Here is a 7,147-nt window from a genome sequence, read left to right as displayed (position 1 = left end):
TTCCAGATCTTAGCTATGGTGAATTGTGCTGCTATGAACATAGGGGTGCATATATCCTTTCTGACTGGTGTTTCTGGTTTCTTGGGATATATTCCTAGAAGTGGGATCACAGGGTCAAATGGGAGTTCCATTTTCAGTTTTTTAAGGAAACTCCATACTGTCTTCCATAGTGGCTGCACCAGTCTGCATTCCCACCAGCAGTGCACAAGTGTTCCTTTTTCTCCACATCCTCTCCAGCACTTGTCGTTTGTTGATTTGTTGATGATAGCCAGTCTGACAGGTGTGAGATGGTACCTCATTGCTGTTTTGATTTGCATCTCTCGGATGATTAGTGACTTTGAGCATGTTTTCATATGTCTCTTGGCTTTCTGAATGTCCTCTTTTGAAAGGTGTCTATTTAGGTCCTTTGCCCATTTTTTGATTGGATTGTTTATCTTCCTTTTGTTAAGTTGTATGAGTTCCCTATAAATTTTGGAGATTAGGCCCTTATCAGATATGTCATTGGCAAATATGTTTTCCCACACAGTGGGTTTTCTCGTTGTTTTGTTGATGGTTTCTTTTGCTGTGCAGAAGCTTTTTATTTTGATGTAGTCCCATTTGTTCATTTTTCCTTTAGTTTCAAGTGCCCTAGGAGCTGTTTCAGTGAAGAAATTGCTTTGGCATATGTCTGATGATTGTAATTTCTTTATGGTTGTCCCTTCCATATCTTTAGGCATTCATTCACCTATTAGCAAGCATTACTGAGAAACTGCTGTACCCACTGTGCATGGTGCCATGGGGTGGAAGGAATTGGTTCTGGCATGGTTTCCTACACTTAGGGAAGCTATAGGATCATTGTAGGATGCACACTTTTATTTATTTTTTCCTTTTTTAAATAAATTTTTTAAATTGTTTTATTGCTTAAAGTATTACAAAGAGTATTATATATGTCTCTTTTTTTCTCTCCTTGACCTTCCCCTAGCCTCCCATACCCCCCAGTGTCTTGTGTCCATTGGTTATGTTTATATGCATGCATACAAGTCCTTCGGTTGATCTCTTACCACCACCCCCCAATCCTCCCTGGCCTTCCCGCTGTAGTTTGACAGTCTGTTCAATGTTGCTCTACCTCTGTATCTATTTTTGTTCATCAGTTTAGAAGGATGCACACTTTTATATCCTACTAGCACTCCCCAGACGCAAGACAAATTTGACTCCAACTCAAAGCCTTAGGGATGCTGACAGATATAACTGCCTGGATTCAGAAAGGAAGTCAGCTCCCTTCCCACCCATCATAAGGGTTCCTGACTCTGGGTAAGGTTTTGTATCCATGAGTGAGTTCCGGTGTACAGGCCTCATACACATCCAAGACACACAGGGATGTGGCTCACCTTGAACAAAGTGCCACCCGCAGTCTTGCCATTGAGAGGAAAGGAGGGGTACACACTGGAGGTAGCCTTGCTTCATCATTTTTCTTCTGATTCTTATTAGGGCTAGCAGGGGAAGAAGGTAGGAGAATTCCAGTTTGGTTCTGCCATTGCCTCTGGTGACTTTAAGAAAGTTGCTGTCCTAACAATCACTAGTTTTTGCTCTCATCTGTGTTAGGTACTCTAGAAAACAAATTACATTAATGCTGTCTCTGCTTTCTTGGTGCCTCAGTTTCATTTCTCCCATCTGTTAGGTATGGAGAAAATAACCAGTATGCAGGTATTATCCCTGCCATGGATTTACTGGGTAAACTTGAGTGAACATCTCTTCTCAGTTTCTGTACTTGTAAATGTGGAGGATGGTGGTTGGATATATGGGCTCTTGTGTACTCTCTTCCCTGGCTAATAGTAGTCCCCAATTCAATAATAAAATCAAGGTTGTGAACTTGTGTTGGACCCTTGTGAGGAAAGGCAAGAGAGAAATCAAATCTTAACACCGTTCCTTAGTGAATTTAAACAGGCTTTCTGTGGTACTTGCTGTCACAACTCTTGGGAGCTCTCTCCTGCTAGGATTAATGCAGATGCCTCCAGTTTGGACTTGGGGTAGAGAGCTGAGAGTAGTGGGAACATTGCAGAATGCTGGAGCCTGGCAAGGAGGAAATGGCAACTTCCTGCTCAAACACCTAACGTCCCAGTTCTCTGTTGGTTGCCTCTACTAATCTGAAATCTCACAGAAGTTGTGTTTTCTGAACTCCTGGTAAATTATCTTCAGCAAGCTGCGGAACCTTCCCGTGCACATGGCATATGTACTTAAATCCCCCACATGATACCAGACACTTACAGACGTCAATAAATATTAGGCTGTGTCCCTGGCCCACTCGCTCCTGCTTCTTCACTCAGTCCCTGGCTCTCCGCTACCGCCCTGACCCCCACCTCCTGCCGTGCCCCCATTGGTGTGACCTGAGGAAGAGGCAGGGGTGAGGGGATTGGAGGAACTGGAAGGCAGAGACCCGCCCACCACAATTTGTACGACTTTCTGAGGAGTCTGGTAGGCCGGACTGCACCCTCATTGGTCGAGGGACCTATACTTGGGCGGGGCGTCCCTACTGCCCTACTCGCTGCAGCTCCCTCCCCACCTGCGAGGAGAGTGGCCTCGGGTTGACAACAGCTAAGCAGCCAAGGCAGCTGCTTCTCTGGCTGGCACCTTTACCCGCGCCGGACCCCAGGCTCTGCGCGTGCCCAGGACGGAGCAGTCCCTCCTGCGCTGGTTTCCTGCTCGCTGGCGCTGGTGACTGTGTCTGAGTCTCAGACCTTAGGCGGTGGACGCGGCCTCCTGGTAGGAGTTGGGGCGCGACCCACACAGGGGAAGCGAGCCAAGCCACTTTCACCCTTGGAATTTGGGGTCGGAATCGCCTAAATTGGGGGACCTCCTGAGCCTGCCGGCCACGCTTCTCCCAGGGAAGCCCCACGAGTGGGGTGGTGGAAGACGGCTGCCCGCCCGTTATTCCAGGGCTGGCCTGTGGCCATGGTTCTGGGGTTTCTGAAGGGCGCTGGAGCTGGGGGGGTGGGGGTGGGGACTCCTGTCTCTGAACCCGGTCATGCCGCTTCTCCTACCCTCTCCTCTTTCCTCTATTTTTTTGAGGGCATTTCCAGGAAGCCCCTGGTCGGCACTATGGGCTTTCCCTTGGCCAGTGCCTTCCCTTCTGAGAAACGCCCTGGACTTTCCTGGTCTTAGGGTAGCTGCAGGGATCAAGTGAAAACCTTTGGATAAATTGCATCTTTCAGGGTTCAGTTTCCTCATGAAGTTCAAAATGGTTTTGGATTAGAGAAATCCTGAGCCTTTTAGTAGAAGTTTTGGGGATTTCCGAATTAGAGAGTCTGGTGTTCTCTTAATTTCTCTTCTCCCAAAGACTCTTTAAAGTTGAGCACTGAATTATGACTCAGGAAACTGGGGTTCAACCACTAATTCATGTGACCTTAGGAGAGTCATGCAATTTGTGTGTGCCACGGTGTTTTCAACTGCAATTCAGGTGGTTCACTGATTAGACGTTGGGATCTAAAGGGCCAGTCTCTTCCACCTGACATTTCATGACTTGGTGCATGGGTACAGGGTCCTAACTGGCAGGTAAAAAGTTGTCTCTGAGATGCCTGTGGTAAGAGTAGTATGCAGATGGAAAGCTTTGTGGTGATTATGTAGCTAAGCCAGCTAGAAACTAGCTGTGGTGGGGAGAGTGAACATCCAGACTGAAGGTGAAGAAGGGTGGAGCCAACACAGACCTCCACCCCCACCCCTGCCCCAGAGGTTGGGCTGGAGGGCTCTGACTTGTCTCCTTCCCACTAGAAGCACCCAGGTCTTCAGACCAGAGAAGAGGGTGATGAATCACTCCCAGGGCTATTTTCAAACCCTGACTCCTATTGTGGGACCTGTTCCCATCCCCACTCTAGAGTTTGTTGTTCCCACCCACCATCTGTCTTATTGCTTTCTGAATTTCCCCTTCACTTTCATCTTCCTGGGATAGAGGAAGACAATTCTAGTCTGGGTATTGAGAAGGCAGGCAGCCCAAGGGCACAGAAGGTGGTGGCTGCAGGTGGTTTCTGAGTGGTTGATGGAGCAAGTGGGAAGGTGTGATGGGATTGATGATGTTGGGAACAGGGCATTCTTTCACCCTAAAGCTACGTCTACCATATTGCTGGACATTTTGGGATGGTTTTTGTTTTGGGGATTTGGCCTTTGTCCAACTGTGTTCTGGCTTTGGGATTTGAGATTTCTGCTACCTGGGCCTCTGTAATTAAGGATAGAAAACACCATGTGAACAGAGTTTGTTTGGTCTCCCCTATTTGCTTGCCTTCTTATCACTCCTTAAATGTCTCTTGGGAGAATTATGCTAACCCTCTCTGTGTGTCTGTGGCTCCCCTCCCTAATATGGAGAGAAAAGGCTGTTGGGAGATGACATCTGGAGGTGTTTTGAGCAAGAAGAGGTGCTGAAGGTGTAAAAGGGGCTCTGTACCCTGTGTGCGTGTTGAGGGTGAGGCTTCCCTGTTAAAGCACAAACCTTCTGAGTTTGAGCAGAGGAACAAAGAAAGTGGCACACAGATGCCTTAACTTTTACCCTTTTTCTCTTCCTAAAGTTTTACAATTTAATTCTTAGGGCTACTGAAAGAACAAAGGACTCCTGGAGCCTAGATATAGGGATAGCAGCAGTGACAGGAAAGCAAGAAGGTCCCAAGAGAGGAGCAGTTAGAGTCCCTGATCAGGATGCTATTGCAGCTGCTGGTACTTTTCTGCTAGGAGATTCCTGGAACTCCCTGTTGCAGCAGTGGGAAGTTCAGATTCAATGATGGTAGGCTTAACAAAGGCAGGCTTGTGCCTCTACCTTCTTGGGGAAGGTGGAGTGAGGAGTCTCTGGCCGAAAGAAGGAGTTGCCTCTGACTTAAATAGAATAGGGAGAACTTTTCCCTTGGGTTCTCAGTTTGGATAGAAAGAGTGTCATAACCCTGGTCTTTGGGAGGTTGTTATCAGGTAAAATAGAGATTGGTAATCTCAGAGATGCAACGGTTTTAGGAGGGGAAGTGTAAACTCTTCCACCCTGCAACCCTAAACAGAGTAGTTGAACATAGGGTTGGGCACACAGTTGTTGTGTCAAGTGTTTATGAAGGCTCTATTCATCTGTGACTTAGGGTCTTGGTGTGTGTGTGTGGTAGGGGGCGGGTCCTGGTAAACTTGAATCAGTGGATTAGAAGCCATAGTCTGAAGTGCTGTGTTTGTATTCTGAGTCTCTTCTTGCACAGCCTTCCACCTTGGGAACTTGCATGCTGACTGTTGCTGTACCTATTACTTCAACTGGCAAGGGCAGTAGAACTGGATGCTAAGTTACTTGAGGGTCCAGGGTGGTATGCAGCAAAGAACAGGGTATCCAGGCTCTGCCACTCTGCTTGACCTCTCAGAGTCTTGGTTTTCTCCCCACTTTTTCCACTTCATTAAATTAACTGAGGTGATCCATAACTACAAAGTGCTGTACAAATGATTAAGTCCAGGCTTATTGCTCAGTTTTTTTAAGAACATAGAATGTAACCCCACCTTCAGAGAATCTACCATCTAGTTTGGAAGTTAGTAGCATAAATAATACACGACATGTCAGGCCCTTACCTTGGAGAAGGCTTTTAAAATTTATTATGAACTAGAGGCCTGGTGCATGAAATTCATACATGGGTGGGGTCCCTAGGCCTGGCCAGTGATCAGGGCAGATCAGGTTCCCCGCCTCCCTGCCTCCCCACATCTTCCTTCCCTTGCTGCCCCTGTCCGCTGCCACCCACTTCTGGTTCCCCGTTGTCCAGGGCCCACAGGTGATTAGAACCTGCCAGCTGGGGCGGGGGGGGGGGGGGGGGGAGGACACCAGGAGGTTGGCTGGCAGGCCTATAGGCTGGGGGCAACTTCTGGTTGAGCATCTGTCCCCTGGTGGTCAGTGAATGTCATAGTGACTGGTATTCTGGTCATTCTGTTGTAATGGTTGCTTAGGCTTATATATATATACTAGAGGCCCAGTGCACAAAAATTTGTGCACTCGGGGGGGGGGGAGGGGGGGCCCTCAGCCCGTCCTGTGCCCTCTCGCAGTCTGGGACCCCTCGGGAGATAACGCCCTGCTGGCTTAGGCCTGCTCCCGGGTGGCAGAGGGCAGGCCCAATCCTTAGGTGCAGCCCCTGGTTGGGCTCAGAGCAGGGCCAATTGGGGAGTTGGGGCACCACCCCCTGTCATGCACAGAGCAGGGCGGATTGGGAGGTTGCGATGCCACCCTCAGTCAGGCTCAGGGTAGGGCTGATTGGGGGGTTGGGGCACCGCCCTCTGTCACACTCAAGGCAGAGTCGATGGGGAGGTTGTGGCGCCACCCCCTGTCACGCACAGAGCAGGGCCCATCAGGGGGTTGGGGAGTTCCCCCCGCCACTCACAGAGTAGGGCCAATAGGGGAGTTGGCACATCGCCCCCTGTCACACACAGAGCAGGGTGGATCAGGGGGTTGGGGCGCCGCCACTGTCACACTCAGGGCAGGGCCGATGGAGAGGTTATGGTTCTACCGCATCACACACAGAGCAGGGCCCTTGGGGGGGGGGGGTTGGGGCGCCGCCCTCTATCACCCACAGAGCAGGGCTGATCAGGGGGTTGGGGCGCCTTCCCCTGTCACGAACAGAGCAGGGCCGATAGGGAGGTTGTGGCCCTGCCCCCTGTCACACACAGAGCTGCAGGGCAATCAGGGGGTTTGGGCGCTGCCCTCTGTCACACTGATCCTGGTGCCGCGAGGCCTCTCAACTCCGCTGATCCCAGTGCTGGGAGGCATATTACCCTTTTACTATATAGAATAGAGGCCTGGTGCATGGGTGGGGGCTGGCTGGTTTGCCCTGAAGGGTGTCCTGGATCAGGGTGGGGGTCCCCACTGGGGTGCCTGGCCAGCCTGGATGAGGGGATGATGGCTGTTTGCAGCTGGTCACACATCCTTCAGGGTGGGGGTCCCCACTGGGGTGCCTGGCCAGTCTGGGTGAGGGGCTGAGGGCTGTTTTCAGGCTGGGACTGTAGCTCCCAACTGCTCCTTTTTTTCTTTTTCTTTTTTTATTCTGGGCCAGCTTTAGCTCTGAGGCTCCAGCTCTTAGGCCTCTGCTCCTGAAAGCAGGTATCTGGTTTGTTTCGGTTCTCGAAACTCTGTATCAACTCCAGCTCTGAGATCCCAGCCAGCCGGCTGAAAGCTGGTTTCTGG

At 50.1% G+C, this 7,147-nt stretch overlaps 1 protein-coding gene across 6 annotated transcripts in view; it reads left to right on the top strand.

Annotated features, from left to right (window-relative positions):
• Positions 1-2,497: 2,497 nt before the first annotated feature.
• STARD8 (StAR related lipid transfer domain containing 8) overlaps positions 2,498-7,147 on the top strand; it is a 33,259-nt gene continuing 28,609 nt past the window's right edge. For all 6 annotated transcript variants that reach the window (XM_059680575.1, XM_059680573.1, XM_059680572.1 and 3 more), the window contains exon 1: positions 2,498-2,739. The gene's annotated coding sequence lies outside the window, so the exon portion shown is untranslated. The remainder of the gene's footprint in view (positions 2,740-7,147) is intronic.

Source organism: Myotis daubentonii, chromosome X, assembly GCF_963259705.1.
Source record: "Myotis daubentonii chromosome X, mMyoDau2.1, whole genome shotgun sequence".
Lineage (NCBI taxonomy): Eukaryota > Metazoa > Chordata > Mammalia > Chiroptera > Vespertilionidae > Myotis > Myotis daubentonii.
This window is presented reverse-complemented; position numbering and strand designations above follow the sequence as displayed.